Source organism: Marmota monax, unplaced genomic scaffold, assembly GCF_021218885.2.
Source record: "Marmota monax isolate L192 unplaced genomic scaffold, Marmota_monax_Labrador192_F-V1.1 WCK01_AAM20220418_F8-fsc00008, whole genome shotgun sequence".
Lineage (NCBI taxonomy): Eukaryota > Metazoa > Chordata > Mammalia > Rodentia > Sciuridae > Marmota > Marmota monax.
The window spans coordinates 2,149,097-2,166,614 of NW_026694432.1; the positions used below are offsets into that span (position 1 = coordinate 2,149,097).

At 41.3% G+C, this 17,518-nt stretch overlaps 1 protein-coding gene across 1 annotated transcript in view; it reads left to right on the forward strand.

The window, feature by feature from the left end:
- The first annotated feature begins 1,189 nt into the window (after positions 1–1,189).
- Spata6 (spermatogenesis associated 6) overlaps positions 1,190–17,518 on the forward strand; it is a 166,289-nt gene continuing 149,960 nt past the window's right edge. The window contains exons 1-2 of the mRNA XM_058570767.1: positions 1,190–1,293; positions 3,758–3,856. The gene's annotated coding sequence lies outside the window, so the exon portion shown is untranslated. The remainder of the gene's footprint in view (positions 1,294–3,757; positions 3,857–17,518) is intronic.

Genomic DNA, 17,518 nt, shown 5'->3' on the forward strand with positions numbered 1-17,518 from the left:
AGCCCAAAGTAGAAGGAAAAATATCTGGAATCTAATCCCACCCTGTTCCTGGCATCAACATAACTTTAGGAAAGTCTCCCTAATTCTCAGTTTTCTTAGAGATAGAGTGTCATACTCAGCTCAGCAACACGGGTGCTGATTCCTGCCTTCCAAAGATTCTCTCTGTCCTCAGACCTGATGCTGAACCAGAGACCTCAGGAGAGATGAGACCTGCAGGTGACACGGCGAAATTTGCATACAAGAGGTGCAGCACTTCGGACCTAATTAACATCACAGTGTAATAGGTACCTTTGGAGCACATTTGATCTGCCAGACAGAATAAATAAAACTGTGTTTTATCTAAGTGTTGGTTAATAATAAAAGTCTTGTGCATTATTTACTAGACCTTCACTGTACAGACAGCCATGGCTGCCCTGCACCCCTTCTCATGGGTTTCAAGGATGTGCAGTATAATTTTGGGGAGAATTGGGGCGCTTGATGGATGTTGTAATAGATTCACTTAGAGATATGAGCACAAGATCGTGGACTCTGCGTCTGATGGACCCAGCTGCGAGTGCTGCTCTGCCACCACGTGACCTTGAGCCATCTCTCTGGATCTCAGTTTCCTCATTTGTAAGATGGCATTAATCAATGCCTGATCCTAGGAGGGTTGTGAAGAATAAATAAGATGACATGAATAAAGTCCCTAGCAAGTGAAGTGTCTCACAGAGGGTAGCTATTATTCCTATCACAGCCATGTTACTCCGATGCTTAGCATTTCTAAGGTTGTCAGCCATACCAACACGCTGGCATACACTTGGAAGCTGTCTCTCATTTTAAATGGATAATGAGTTGACAGTGTCTTTCTTCGTCAACAGCAGGTCATTTCTCTACCTGCAGCAGTGTCCTCTCCCTTCTCAGAATATCATTGTTGCATTCACAAATCCATTAGTAATGCCTACCATGGTATCTTAGATTCTTACACAAGTAGAGAGTGGAATGAGGGCAAGTAGTTCCCCAGGTGATACCAGGAAACAGAGGTAAGGGAGGAGCAGAAGTGAGAGCAGGGAGAAAAACCAGTAAAGTGTGGGTTAATAAGCCAATTACCACTGAGGGAGAAAGGGCCTCCACCCCTCTAAGGACTTTCTTAGCAATTGTGTAAAAAGCATTCCTCAGAGTTGAGTGTGGCCATAAATTCCCCCTTACTTCCGGGTTGCTTTTCTACAAGGCTGATCTCTGGGACAGCTGAGATCCACATGATAAGAGATGCTGGCCAAGTGCATGGAACTGACCACCATGCTGCACTGAAATCAGGTGGGCTGACATGATGTGGGGCATGTAGCACAAGTGACTGCTTTCTACAGGCGCAGGAGGGCCAGTGAGCATGAGTGTCTTTGCCCACCCATGTCTGGAAAGTTTGGAAGGGACAATATTTGAACCAACTCTGCGCCTCAAGAATCTAGCACAGGGCCTGCATAGTGTTAAGTACCCTGTGATTATTTGCTGAGGTTATCTGAGATTATTTGTTGAGGTTTCATGTATAGGGTAATCAACTTGGGATAGGGGAAGGTAAGTCAAGAAGTCCTCAGAAGAAATTAATCTAGAATTGAGTCAAAGGGGCCATCAGTGCTGGGCCTATGGATAGAGCTGGCTCGAGAAGGCACTCAGGCTTGGAATTGACACCGTAAATGGGCCAGAAGAGCAACTGAACATAGATTGTGAAGAAAAGTAGTTTCCGAGTGGGATCAGAAAAGCCCAGGAGAGCCAGGAGCCAGAAGTTGGGACTCAAAGGACCTTGGATTTAGATACTCTTTAGGCCTCCGTGAAGCCTTGCCCTGCTCACTGTCCACTCTGATACTGCATGAAAGCTGACTGTCCTTTTAATTATGAGTGCATTGGACCAGCAGAAAAGGAAGATAAAAATGCAGTGTTTGAAACTTAGTGCATATTTTGTGTTTAGTCATTTTAATTTTTTATTGAACTTTAACTCTTGGGACCAATTTCTATGAGACACGGGCGGGCATTTCTTTTTTCCTGATTAAGAACATAATGCTGTTTTGGGGAAAAATTTGAAAAATGAGACAAGCATAAATAACTTACCATTATCAGGAAACAGGTAACTTTTCTGTATTTTTATGTTTTTAACAAAACAACTTTATATTTTTAGATCATTTTCTTCACAGAGATCCTTAGTTGGATTTTGCAATATAGTTGTCATGGACATTTCTTTATTGCCACTGAATATATTTGAGTATATTAATTTTTACTAATCATGTAATAATTTTTTAATACAGATAAAACCTGACTTATTTATTCATTCTCTCTTGTTGGACATTTAGATCACTTCCAATTTTTTTGCCATTAAGAATTATGCTGATATGGGCTGGGGTTATAGCTCAGTGGTAGAGAGCTTGCCTAGCATGTGTGAGGCTCTAGGTTCAATTCTCAGCACCACACTTAAAAAAAATAAATAAAATAAAGTTATGGTGTCCATCTACAACTGAAAATACACTTTAAAAAACATTAAAAAAGAATTATGTTGGTATGAACCCAACTCTACCGAACCCTTACATGCAATATTTCCTTTAAATTGTCCTACAAACCTGTGAGGTGATTTCCTGAACCTATTCTCTTTCTATAGATTAAGAACCTGAGGAACAGAGGGGATTTGTCAAAGGTCATTATCTTAGTTTGAGTTCCCCAGAAACAGATCTTGAATAGGGACCCAAGTACCAGGGACTTATTTAAGTAAGAAAGCTCAAGAAAAACTGGGAGTAAAATGGAAAGGTTAGATGAGGAAGGTGGACAACCGTGAAATGTTCATTACCAAGCAAGTTCCCATTGTAGACAAGCAGAGTTCCCTGCTAGGGAACTCTGGGAGCCACTGTAGAGCTCATGTCTCAGAATTATCCCACAGGAGGAGTGAGGGAGCTGGGTGTTTTTCACCAACCTCTGTCAATCTGGTTGACGTCGCTGTCAAGGGGTGTTGATTTCTGTCACTTCTGACTGCCGTGTGTTAGAAGCAGGTAGGGAGTGTGTGTGGGATGCAAAGCAGGCTCTGGTAGCCACATAAATACAGGTGCTGTCAGCCAGAAGTTGGGCAGCATTTCCTGCAGCCATGTGGGCAAAGGAAGCATGAAGAGGGGACACTATGGCCACAGAACAGTCACCAGAGCTAAGATTTGAACACAGATGTGCCTAACTCCAGGGCTTGTGCCCTTCGTGAGCTCACCCAGGATCTGATGGGGATAATGCTATCAGCCATATCTGACTCAAAACCCTGTCTAGAGAGGACAGAATGGGGGGGTGTCCACAGAATGGGGTACCCACATTTTGATTCTCAGCAAGGCCATTGTCTGCTCAGCTTTACTGACTGTTCCCAACAGATGGGTAGAAATTATATCAGGCAGACATTCAGTGCTTTCCTGGTCATAGCTAATTAAAAGACATTAAAAGAAGATGGGCCAGTTCCCTGAGTTTGTGAGATGAATAGTTTTCTCGATTAATTACGTAATATGCAATATACACATGGCTCATTGAAATACAGTCTAAGTCCTTGATGAACTTGGGAGCATTCCATTTTTCTGGCAAGAGGGAGACAAATATACAATTGCTCATCTCTATGCACTGATGGTCTCCAGGTCTGGATTCCCTAAGGAGGGGGTTTAATTGCTCCATAAGCTTCCAATTCAAGGGCTCCTCAATGCTAAGTTCCTGACGAACTGCATTAAAGTAAAAATGACAAAGATACCAATTGACATGTTTATTAAATATTCAGATCCTGAAGGAGTCAGTGTGGGCTGCTCATGCCAACAAGGTTCCAGACAGAAGTGGGCCCTGCTACAGCCCTCCCACCCAACTTAATTTCACCTGTAAGGTAAGGTCAAGACCAACAGATACGACTACAAAAATCCATGTTTATTTCCTAACACCACATCTTTGTTCTCTCCCATTGAAGATGTTTTTAGTTTCACCAACCACTGAAAAGCTAATGTAAACTGGTTGCACAGAGCTATTCATACCCTGCTCCACCCTGGTCCACACCTGTATAAACATTTATCTAGATTTTATTTGTTAGTAGTATGGAACGTGAGTTAACACTGCAAAGATTTTTTATGAAACTAGAATGCTTTCACCTAGGCACTGTAGCTATAATTCAAATGGCTTTCACTGAGTAAATGGTCTTGCCAACATCTCAAATTTCTACTACTAATGTCAAATATTTACATATTCTTTAGTTTCCCAATAACCCTGAGAGGAGGAGACTACAGTTCCCTTATTAGAGATAAGAAGCTGGGGGTTGGGGTTGTGGCTCAGTGGTAGAACGCTTGCCTAGCACATGTTGGCCCTGGGTTTGATCCTCAGCACCACATAAAAATAAATATAAAATAAAGGCATTGTGTCCATCTACAACTAAAAAAATAAGGAGGAGGAGGAGGAGGAGGAGGAGGAAACACAAGAGCAACAATCCATGACTCCCACATTGCTAATAAGAATAGGGATTCAAACTCACTTCAGTCCGGCTTCAAGGCCCAAGCTCTTTAAGACCTTGACATTGCCTCTAACCATCAAGATATTCCCCAGTCTCAAAGATTTTATTTAAAAGCCACAATGTGCTAAGGACTCCAGATCCTTATCTCCAGTCTAACACCATCCTACAAATTCAGATTCATATAGTTGATTGGTTATCAGGTATCTCAGATTTGAACAGAATCTTTGATTTCCACATTTTATTTGATCCCTTCCTCCATCTTTCCTACCTACAAATGGCACTACAATCTCTGCAGTTTCTCAGGCCAACAATTTTGTTGTTATTCTTGATGCCTCCTTTTTGATCCTTTCTAATGCAATAATAGACCTAAAAAATATACCCTAAATTCATCTGCTTCTCTCTAGTATTAACACTTTAGAGTAGGCCTTTGTGCTTAGATCAAGATTGCATATTTCAGCTGGGCATTTATAACCCTTCATAGATTGGTCCTTCACCACCTCTCAAACCTTTACTCATTCCACACGCTCCCTTTACCTTCACATTCCAGTCACATTGGCCCTTTACCTGTTTCTCAAGCACACCTTATTTACTCTGGATTTATTGTACTAGCTTTTCCTTCCGTGGATGCTGTTTGTGTGTATTGTCTTCAATGCCTTTTCCCTGAACACCCAATGCCAACTGATGGTGGCGGTACCGTCTACTCTGCCAGCACTGTGATTCCCTGGTCTACTCCAGCATACATGTGTCTTATCGGGTCATTCAGACTCCTTGACATTTATCGCTCTTCTGATCCAATTACCAAAATGCTAGAAATATGGTGGACCAATAGGATGTTCTATAGACCTATGAGCAATCAAATCCCCTCCAGACCATATTGTAGAGAGTTCAAGAGGTGATGTAACTCTTGGGCAGGACTGAATAGGTATTGCTGTCCCAAATGTACCTGCTTCTGTTTTTTTTCTATGGTGGGGATTAAAAGAATACATTTAGCAGAACAATAGCCCAAATGTCAGAAGTTGTTCTGATGTGTTCTAGTAAATAGATGGCATCATGTATAATTGTAATTAAGTGATCATTTGGATACATTCATGGCAGTACACCTTCTTCCACCATAATCATCTGATCATATTCACATTTCAGAATGCTGGATTAAATGGGAATATAATGGGGATTATCACCCTTACGTCTTCTAATTCTATAGTCAATATTGATTTTAATTTATTGTCTTGCTGAGATGGAGTACAATTTAGTAAGTATGCACATTCCTTTTCCTACCATAATGACTATTTCCACATGAAACAAACATAGGATTCATGTCATTTCAAGGAACGAATGTATATCCATCTCAGTTATGTACTTGGATCTCAAAGAAATAACCAGATGCGGTCTACTGTGATATGGACATGGATTGGAACTCAATGTATTCTGGCTTCCTTAGCCTCCATTCAAAAAAAAAAAAAAAAAGCCATGTTGGTGCTCCTGTGTTCATTGTGGTGCTATTCTAATAGCTGTGGGCTGGAAAAACCCAAATAGCCATTGACAGATGAATAAAGAAATGTGGCATAGACATACAATGGAGTACTCTTCAGTCTTAAAACAGAAGGAAAATTTGCATGTGTAACAACATGGAAAAACCTTGATGGCATTATACTAAGTGGAATAAGCCAGTCACAGAAAAACAAATACTGCATGATCCCACTTATATGCAGCATCTACAATAGATTCATAGAATGAAAGAGTAGAGTAGTGGTCACTGGGGTTTGTGAGGAGGGTGCGTGGAAGTTACTAATCAATAGGCAGAAAAGTTTCAGTTAAGCAAATGAATGCTCTAGGGATTCGTGTACAACATTGTACGTCTAGTTGAAAATAATGTGTTATACCCTTAAAAATTGCTGAGAGAGTAGATCAAGTGTTATGTGTTCTTGCCACAATTAAATAATCTTAAAAATTAGATTGGCAAGAATTTAATAGCCTAATAGTAACAAGTGTTGGCAAGGATATGGAGCAACTAGAATTCTCCTGCTATATGCTCATTGGTGCACTTGTGTGATTTTGAAAGCAATTTGACATTCTGTAATACAGTTGAGAACACTTTTATGCTTATGACCCTGCAATTCCACTCCTGGGCACATATCCCAGAGAAAATCATGCCTCAGTGCACTGAGAGACATGTATAAGCATGCTTAGAGCAATATTGTTTGAAATAGCCTCTAACTGAAACAAATTGACTATCTACCAACTATGGGGTGGATAAATAAAGTGTGGTACATCCACATGACAAACTATAGCTCAACATTGATGTGGCTACTCACAATAATATGAATAAATCTTAATACATTGCTGATTGAAAATGGCAAGATAAAACCAATAAATAATGTGTGATTAAAATGGCATAAAATCACAAAACAGGAGAATCTAAATTAAATTATTTAGGTATGCTTATTTATGTGGTAAAAGTATAAAACAAAGCAAGAGAGTCAGGGTAACAGTTTCCTCTAAGGGGAGGAGAGAGTTTGGCGAGAGGATCACAGGTGTAGGAGGTGCGGGGTGGGGGGTGGTCCTAGGATGCTGGAAATGTGTATTTCTTTACAAGGATGTGTCATGTTTTACAAATACAGAAAAGACTTTTTAAAAGGGTAACCACTAAAAGACTTATTAAAAGCTCTATGAGCATAGACAAGGCTTAACTATTGTTGAACTTTACTATAAAGTGATCGATTTTGTTCAATACTAAGTCCCTAGTGTGTTGAGTAGTTCTTATTTGTAGAAGGTGTTCAGTGAATGTTGTTTAAATAGATTGCTTTCAGATTTGTCTTATATTGATAAGATCCAGTGCCAAACTGGCTAAGAAGTATTAAACACAGAAAGGCTGGTAGAAGCCTTGGATACCCCTCGGATATCTTGGTGATTCCTCAGATTTGTAGACTTGACTGAGAGTTCAGTATTCTGATCAACAGGTCTCTGAGGCGGCCCAAGCAAACTGTACTAAGAATTGTTATGCATGGGGCTGGGGTTGTGGCTCAGTGGTAGAGCACTCGTTTAGCATGCATGAGGCATGTAAAATAAAGATAGTGTCCACCTTAAAACTTAAGAATAAATATTTTTTTTTAAAAAGAAAACATTACATGTAAAATTAAAAAAAAAAAAGAAAGAATAGTTATGCAGTCTCCCCATATCCATGATGCTAGAGAAACCTTTTTGTTTGCTTCTTCCAAATACTTGTGTTAACTAACGCTTTGGTCAGAAAATAATAAGCTTTCATTACGACAGGGATTATTATATCCATGTGATACATTGTTCTCTTTCTATTCATTCTACTCATCTTATTTACAAAGAAGCCAGGCTGATGGATGAGATTTACCCTCACTTTAAACTCCAAAGGTGGACTTGATAGAGGACAGAAGTTGGGAAAAATTTTTTTTTATTCTATTGAGTCATTTAGTAAATATTTTATTATTTTATTGAGTCAGTTAGTAAATATTTTAGGCTTTGCAGGCCATAAGATCTCTTTCCTAATTACTCAGCTCTGCCAGCCATAGCATAAAAGCAGCTATAAATAATCCATACACAAATGGACAAGGGTGAGTTCTGAAACAACTTTATAAAAACGTAGAGTAGATTGGATCTGACCCGTGGCCCATGGTTTGCTGATCCCTGGCTCAAAGCCGCCTTTCTTAACCAGTTTCCTTGTCTGAACTACCCAACACAGAAAATGGTTTGGATGATTGCCTTTTCAATTTTCTTAAGAGTGGCAAAGACCCCAAAGCAATAGTTCTACGTGTGCTCTGGAGCCCTGCAGCCTCAGTCTCACCTGGCAATTGATAGAACTAAAGAGGTTCAGGACTTGCCCCTGAATCAGAAGCTCTGGGAGTGGCACTCATCGATCTGTGTTTTAACAAGACCTCCAGGTGATTCTGATGCACATTCAAGTTTGAGGATCATAGCTTTAGACTGAATCTGGAGTCTAGAGTAATTAAGAATATTTCTTCCCACTTGCCCAAGGTAAATTTAAGAGTGTAGCTAATCTACAAATTGGATTTTGCTGGTCACAGGAATCGGTTTAGGAATGATCTAATACAGGGGAAAATTTCAAATTACTTGGCAACCAGCCTCCCAAGGGCACCAACCAATCAGAATGGGAGCCAGCCAAGACACAAGAGCAGGGTTCTAAAGACCTCTTTTACACTAGGCATTGATCCTTTCCTTGCTGAAACATGAAGTTGTCTGCAGGGTTCTGGGGGAGAAGCCTGAGAGGCCAGGGTAGGGAATAGATATCTGAGGAAAAAGTAAAGAAGTAGCTATTTGCCTCCCATATCCAAGTGTTTCACAGTGTGAGCAACTGATTCAGCTCTATCAGTGCATACCAGCTGCAGAGCCACCCTGGTTCAGTTGGCATGAGCCTCAACATTTCACATCAGTGATTATGGAAACAGTGCCTCTGCCCCCCTGTGTGATCAGTGGGTGGTCCATAAGATACCAACCTAAAGATGAAGACAACCAGGGAGGGAGGAGCACACAGCAGACTGACTCGGACAGCGATGGAGCTGCCTCCCAGGAGTCACCTCCCAAGGCTCATCCTACTTCTGGATGTTCCATTTACATGACCCAGTTAGAGTTGAATTTTCTCGCGCTTGCATCTGGAACATCATATCTGACAAAATGAAAATGAGGCCCGGTGAGGTGTCATAAGGAAAGCATGTTTCCAAGGGCCTGACCAAACTGTTCCCCTTTCTTCCTGAAGTTCCGGGCAGCGTGGACCCTCCCTTCTTCCTCCACAGCTCAGGCACCCTTCGCCCCAGTTGTGTGCTGGGCTGGCTGCAATGCTTGTTTATTAGTGAAATGCATCTGATCAGAGAGGCCCGCCTGACAAGTTCATTACATATCAATTTAATTAGCTGATTTACATTTAATTTACATTTCAATTAATGTCTTTAGCAACAAAACGCCGCCTTAATAGGGTAATTGCCTGTTAGGCAATATGTAAAAGAATAAATAGTCGCATTCTGAGGAAGAATTCCTATTTTCAATTTTTTATTACCATAAATAACTGAAATAATTATTGCTCTTAAGGGCCACGTCCTCGTTTCCTTCTGGGCCTAATTATAAAGACTTAGTACCTCATTAAGCAAAATGGTTTTGGAGTCACAGAAAAACATTACTCCAATCGTGACTCATTAGTTTCAACAAAAGAGGGGGAAACTGTGATAGTGGGCATATTTGGGGGGCCAGGGAGTTTGACTGTTAGTACAAACTTTGTCCTTTCTGAGCCACACCATCACGATGGCATAAGGTATATTGTCCTGCACACCTGTTGGGATATTGGTGGGTCTGAGGGGTACTCAACAGTCTATTTTAGGTATTTCTAGAGATGAAGAGCCTACTACCTCTTGAGGTAGACATTATAGATAGAGCTCTGCGTTTTAAAATTCTTTCTGTGTCTCTCCCTAAAATAATAGTACCTACTACAGAAGTACCCACTACAGAAGATGTTTTGCCAGAGGTAGGATTTTTATTTAATCATAATGGAACAGCAGGAGACACTGAAAGCCGTGTCTCAGAACAAGCAGCCATAGAACTGTGGAAGGAAGGGAAAACAGTCTGGGAAGTGGGGCGAATGAGATTCTGTAAAAATTGAGAGTTCAAGAGGAAAAGCTGCCACACACCAGGGGACCACTAGGGAAAGGGGAGGGACAGAGGTTTGGCTGTGTGAAGAGTCAGACCCAGGGTCACAGGGCAAACGGGCTGGCTTATGCCTTGAGAAGCGACTAAAATCTTGCAGAAAGTTGCTTCCTGGAAAAGTTGTGAAAGAGCAAGTACTAAAAACTGAAAACTTGAGGGCGGAAAGGGTCGGCTCTCTGCGCTAGGGTTATCCTTGCTCAAAGAACCTTGGCAGTGCTTTGGCAGCTCCGCGGCCAGCGAGCAGCATCGTTTTACTCTCTGAGTGTCTCCAACAGTGCCACCGTGTGGGAGCAAGACGCAACAGCAGGAGTGGAACTCGGGAATGTGTTCTTTCTCAAGGTGGCTGAAAACGCGCAAGGGAACCTTTTGCATTTGACTCTTAGAAAAACAAATAATGAAGGGAGAACTCAAAAAAGACATGCTGGAATTCCAGAAAATAAAATATCTCCTATGAAGGTGAAGCAAAGGGGAACTTGATTATTCAATTGGAAAAAAAGGTATCTTATTTGCACCCTGGTATTTTGGAAGTGACTTTCCAAGTACCTGACCAGAGACCCCAGCTTTCCTCTCTCACTCACAACCAGCCAGCTCCCCATTAGCCCATCAGAATCTAGAGTGTTTAGTTCCACATTCCACTTTTGCTTATTCCTAAATCACATTTACAAGGTTAACACCCCCAGTCCCTTGCAATCTCTGGTTTGTTGTTTTTCTTGTTTTTTGTTTGTTTTTCCTTAGGGTAAGGTTTTCTGATCCATTGTCAGATTCATTGACACCTAAGCCACTCTAGTCTGGAAGTTACCAGATTTATTGATAGCCTTTTAAAAATACTTACTAAAATCTAAAGGGGAACTGCAGAATTGGTTAACACAATTCAGGCTAAAGGAGGCTGTCAGGATGACAGGAACAGGTCCTCCTCATCAGGAGAAGTCTGGAACTTTCACTCCTGTTTTTCCTGTATGTGTCTTATAATATTAGAACTGTGGATCTCAGCCCTACCAGACCCAACCCTCCTTCCATCCTTGTTAATAATAAATATTTTGTAACACTTTATTTTCTATATGAAATTCCCAGAAAATATAACTTGCATGCACATTCAACTTTTAAAAACATATATATATATATATATATATATATATATATATATATATATATATAATATTCTAACCATAAAAAAGGAGAAATCAAAGGGAAGTAATATGCAAAAGGATAATATGTATTTCCACATCTAAATGCTCTGGCATAACTGCATAAAAAGATTTAATGAAGTAGAACATGCTTTCATCTCTTCCTATAATTCCCTGAATATGAGAACTGCAAATGCTGACTCAATCAAGAATGTTGAATTAGTGATTCAAATACTACCACTAGCTGCAAGTGAAATACTTTTCTAAATTCTTGTGCAACTCTTGATAAAGTTCTAAACAAAACAAAATATAGTCTTTTGGTTTAAAAAGAAGGTGCATTCCTGGGAAACTTTCTGCATATTAAATCCTGCCCCCCCAAAAAAAAATTTTTGAGTTTATATGTGAAATAAAGTTGGGCTATAAATTCGGATATTTTTTAAAAAAGATTTTTACCTATAAGAATAGGTGAAGTGATAGGATTTGGGGATGCTGGATGATCCTTTATTGTGTGGGATTATCTGACATTTGTGAATCTTACTCATGAGTGCCAGGAACAGAAAGGGATGTAGCTTGGTGGTAAAGCACTTGCCTAGCATGCACATGGCCCTGGGTACAATAGCCAGCACTGCAAAAAAAAAAAAAGTAATAATAATAAACACACACACATTATATATACACCCATATACATACATACACCAAGTGCCAGGAGTATCACTTAATTCTTGTGACCACCATTTTCACATGGCCCACAAATTTCTGAAACACTTAGAGGGTGAATGAAATCACTCTCACAGAGAATCACTTACCTAGAGCAATGAGTTATGCCTCTGTTTCCCTTCCTTAGAAGCCCTGTTCCTTTTGACCTAGGATTTCTGTCCTAACACCAACTTCCTTCTTTACTCATGTCAGTACCCAGTGGTGTAGGGAAGGAGAACTGGTCCTGTTCCAGGTTCTCAGTTGTTCCTTACCGGATGATTGCAATGGGCTCCCATTCAGAGTATCACCACTCTCAGAGGATCATGAAAACTCTTCCACAGTACTGGCCTTCTTTATGGATCACAGAAAGTCTTGCCTGTACTCTTGGAACTGTAGCCCCTGTGACAGTGTCCCACCCCTATAACTTGGCACTCACCATGTCTATACTCACTATCTTGAGAATCCCAGCACCTGGGATTCTCTGCTTTCTTGACCTTGACCTTCTGGGGCCCACTCTGCCCACATGGCAAGTCAGAAAGGCCAGAATTAACACTTAACCAATGACTGATGGAGATGGGTAGCTACAGATCCCAGATTCCTCATCTCTTGGGCAGGGTAATCCTGAAGTGTATGGCCCTTCACTGGCCCTCAGAGTTCCTGAGGGGGATTAAGCTCCAGTTGCCCATAGGAAAGCTTGCTTGATTATGTGCCCTTGTTTGACCTCCTTCCTTCTCTAATTGGTGTTTCCTAGGATCATATTTTCGGTAAATTAGTTGCCTCAAATAACTATAGGGTGATCTGGGGGATTCCAAACCAAGACGTAATTCTAGGAGAGCAAATATTCTCATAATCCTTTCTCCATAAGGACCGGTAGAACTTCTGGGGGAAAAGAGGGAGGGGACTTGGGTGCCTAATGGTTAAACTGCAGGTTATTGTCACTTCAGTCTTCAAATTGGATCTCACAGAATGTCCTCAAGAGGGATCCACAGGTTTTCCAGGAAGGAGGCCCATAAGTCTTTGTTAGAGTCTGTAAACAAGTCAAAATAACACCTGGCATTTTGCCAGGGGAATGTTAAAGTTCGTAAACAAGTCTAGATGGTGCCTGGCAAAATGCCAGAGGGAGTGGTTTGAGAAGTAACAAAAGCGAGCCGTTAAGTGTGGAGATTCCTTATTGGTTGACTGATGTATCTAGTTTATGCTAATTAGATAAGCTGTGTGGAATGTATAAATACTGCTCCTGTCCTGCAATAAACGGCTCCTACTCCTGCTGTATCAACGTATACAAGTTCTTCGTCACCCCCCGGTTATTTTGCTGCAGCCGGACTGCGGCAAGTCTTGTCTTGGAATTCTCATGGGTTTGTGGATTGGCAGGGAGGAATCACGTTTTGCCCTCGATACTGGAAGCTACCATTCAGTTGTCTTCCAACTAACTCAGTCCTGGGGGACATGACCCAGACTCATCTGGAATGGATTCTCTGATTTGGTAACTGGTTTAAATAGCTGGTTTAAGTAGGTTTCCAGACCCTCTGAAGACTGACGGGGGGATGCTGTTTTCACTGACTGGAGTAACCCCCTGTTTAAGGATCCTTGCTCTGGGGAGAACAGAGAAGCATAAGTACAGGTGAAGAAATAGCTCTAAAGGGTGACGGTAATGGCAGTATAGATGAAGGTCTCTATTCTCTGGACATGGTAGTGGGACCAGTTGACAAACAAGATCACAAAGAGGCAGAGTGGAGAGTAACCATGGCACCCACAGCCAGATGGATTCAGTGGTTCCTCAGAACACCCTTAATCTCCAACACCAGAAGGGAAGGGAGGGATCTGGAGGCGGGCTCTGAAAAGCCACCTTTGCCAGCGGGGACCTGGGAGAGAGGCTTGTGTTTCTGGTAACTACACTGTCAGCCAGCAGCAGGGCTGGAGTACTATGATCTGATGGAGCACTATGATCTGATGGAGCAGGGGTCACGTTTTTCTTCAGTTAGTGCATTCCAAAGCTGCCCTGTGACTGCAAAGTAGACTGGGGCTTTCTTTTCCTCTTTACAGTTTATTGGCAAAGTATCAACTGTTTTATAGGGCAAATGCTGCCATCCGCCCAGCTGTGCTCAGCAGTTACTGCCAGCGAGGATGTTTCAGTTGGGACTCACACTAGGGTGACTCCAGGTTTAAAAGCCTGCCTCTGAATGCATCTCTTCATGCCCTTTAAATGTTGCAAATCAAAGAGGCATACAGGGAGGCTTGGCGATTGGCAAACTTCCCACCATAGTGATGAGAATATAGCCCTTTGTGTGGCTAGAACAGCAAGGGGTGAGGAGGAGGAATACAGACAGCTTCTCTGGGAGGTCCAAAGCCCCAGTGACAAGCAGAGCAAATTTCCTGAGGTCAGGGGAGATACAGAGGATACTTCACCAGCTACCGAAAACATTGGGCAGCCCCTTCCTTAGAGACATCAGTGCTATTGTTTCTGCTCATTTCTTCTTCCACGTTTAGCTCACACATTTATTCATTCAGTCAACATTCATTAAGCACCTGCTATGTGACAGTACCCCTATATGACAGACCATGGATTTAGTGTAGGTTTAATATGTCTTAGGGACCCTGGCTTGTACTGGCCCCTTTTTCTAAAGGTGTTCACCTGATACTATGCTTCTGTAAATTGCAAAAGGAAAGTATTATAATGGCAGGTTTCTAAGACTTGTTGTTTTTCAGTCCAACTCTCCTTCCTCATTTGCCCTTACATATGTTGTAAGTAGAACTGAAGTTAGGGTTTTGTGTGCTATGTTCACATGATTCACAGTCACTTGCCATGTGAAATTCCATCATTGCTAGCCATCTTCAGTGTAGCTGTGACTTCCACAGATAAAGCTACTGCTCACTCTAATGGTTTGGATATGGGATATACTCCCCCCCGCCAAAAAAAAAAAAAAAAAAAAGCTCATTAGACAGTGTGCAAATGTCCAAAAGTGAAATGATCAGATTTTGAGAGCTTTCTCTTAACCAATGGATTAATTATCTTGATGGATTAATAATAATTTGAATAGATTACTGGGTGGTAACTATAGGCTGGTAGGGTATAGTTAGTGGAAGTATGTCACCAGGGGCATCTCTTGGGAAATATACATCTTGCTCTTAGTTCCTGGTATTCTTTCTCTGCTTTCTGGCTGTCCTGAGCTGACAGCTTTCCTCTACCACATCCTCCCACCAAGATGTTCCATCATTACTCAGGCCCGAGTAATAGAGTTGGTGAACCATGGACTGAACCTTTGAAACCACAACCCCCCAAAAAACTTTTCCTCTTCTCAGCTGTTCTTGTCAGGTACCTCATTCACAGCAACAAAAAGTTGACTAACACACCCACTGTACCAACTTGCCCAACATCGTGACCCACAGGTGTAGGACCTCTAAATGAAGACCCTGGACAGCAGACTTCTTAAGGAGTGCTGGCAATTCAGGGTACGTAAGATTGGTACTGCACATGGGACTGCAAAATGCCAAGAAACTTAGAGCACATAATAAGAGGAGCTTGATAGAGGTTTCAAAAACAACAGTCTAAAAATTTTATAAGACACGACCAATATGGAGTTGTGAAGCTAAAATAAACTTTTCTGAATTTTATAAAGTAAACACCCAACTTTGATTCATCATGCTAAAAGAAAGATTGAACCATCATTCTGTTCTCTCAAAAGAAAATGATTTTACAACAATTATTATCAAAGAGGTGGTAGGTGAATAAACACAAGAAACACAAAAAGAAACTTAATTAATATGCACAATATAATTATCAGGCAGCTAATTAATAAGCACCATATAATTTTTCTGGGTTTTGAAAAATCTTTAATTTATGATTCAGTTCCTTCTTATAAAGACGTATTCACTTTCTTAATTATCCATTAATAAATTCTGTAGTTTTTAAAGGTGACTGCCCAACTTAAATAAACTTCAGGCTTCACAAAACCAGGCACCCCTCAGGGGCATTGGTTGATACTGGGGATAGAATAGTCAAGACCGGCCCTCAAATCCAAGGATTTCACAGGCACTGGACCAGACTGATACAAACCAGAGGGTCACTAGGAAGCGCAGGGCCTTCACCTCTCTCCCTATTTCCAATTCATTATTTTTTTTTGTTTGGACATGACACTTTGGGAAGCTCAGTACAGCCTGGTTCCCTCCCAGAGCCTCCAGCCCCACTTCTCCCTCTCACGTTGGAGGCATTCTTGGATTCCCCTCCTGCCCACACCCAAGTCTCAGAACTTATTCTACTTCATCATGTAAAACACTTCTGACCTGTTTTTGACTGCACTAGGGAATTCTGGTTTTGTCCTCTGGGTTTTCTTGTTCATACTTATAGAGAAGTCATAAAATTATTTTTCCAAACAGAGTTCTTTCCAAAAGAGGAATTAGGACATCTGCTTCAAATAAAAGTTTATTTCTTCCTCACTTCATTTATCCCAGTCTCCTTCTTCCTTTCCCTCATTCACCCTGTGAGCGATGTTTGCCTGCGTAGCTTTGATAAAATGATTAGGAAATTGAGAACACATAGAAAAATGTAAAAGAAATATGATTTCAAGGACTACGAGAAAAACCAGCTCTCTTTGATCCTGCCTATGTGTGCCGCTGGTCTGGGTCCTGTTGGAGAGATGGAGAAGAGAGACCAGGATTTAAGCCAAGCCTATCAGATTGGGAGCTCTTCCAGGTCAAAGGTTTTGTCTTATCCTTTTCAGTATTAACCTTGTTGATGTCACAGATTCAATAATACACATTAGGGAGGGAGAGAGGGAAGGAGGGAGAGAGAAATATAAAAGGAGGCATTTATTTGTTCTTAAATTACTTCATTTCGCAAAAGAAATTCCCCCAAACCTTTCCATGTCTTCATGTCAGAGGATTCTCCTATACGTTACTTCTTTCCTCAGGCTCCAAGGAAGATGTGTTTGTTCAAGATCAACCCTTTCACCTTTGCCCTCAATCCCAGATTCTCCTGAGTCTTTCAGAATTCAGCTTCAATAATCATCTTCCTGATCTCTAGTTGCAGCCTCTCTCTTAATCTCTATGGCCTCTTTTCTTCTCAGCCAATAACCACACTCAAGGGTCTTCAGTTCTTAGACATGCACCCTCCCCAACATACATACCCTGACTACCATCTCTGGCCCATGTCCCTTGTAGCAGCCATGTACGAACTCACCTTTCTTCTGCATTTGTTCTCTCTACTGCTTATTTGGCATTGATTCATATTCATACATTAACTGACACTCATCTGATTGAAGGTCAGTGACCAATTTCCAAATCTGTTAGACACTTTCAGTATTAAGCTCACTGATTTCAGCAAGGTTATTTTTGTGAGCAGGGGTGTTTGTTTTACATATATTTCAAGGGAAATAAAAATTACTCCACTTCTGACAGTCTCTCTCTCTATTACAATGATTGGACCCCTGATTACTAAATGATGTATCCAAAGAATGAAGGGGGAGAATCTGAGCGATATTGAAGCAGGGTGTCTGAAGGAACCGGGTGTCTGGGGAGCCCTGAGGAGAAAAGACATCATGGAGACTGGAGA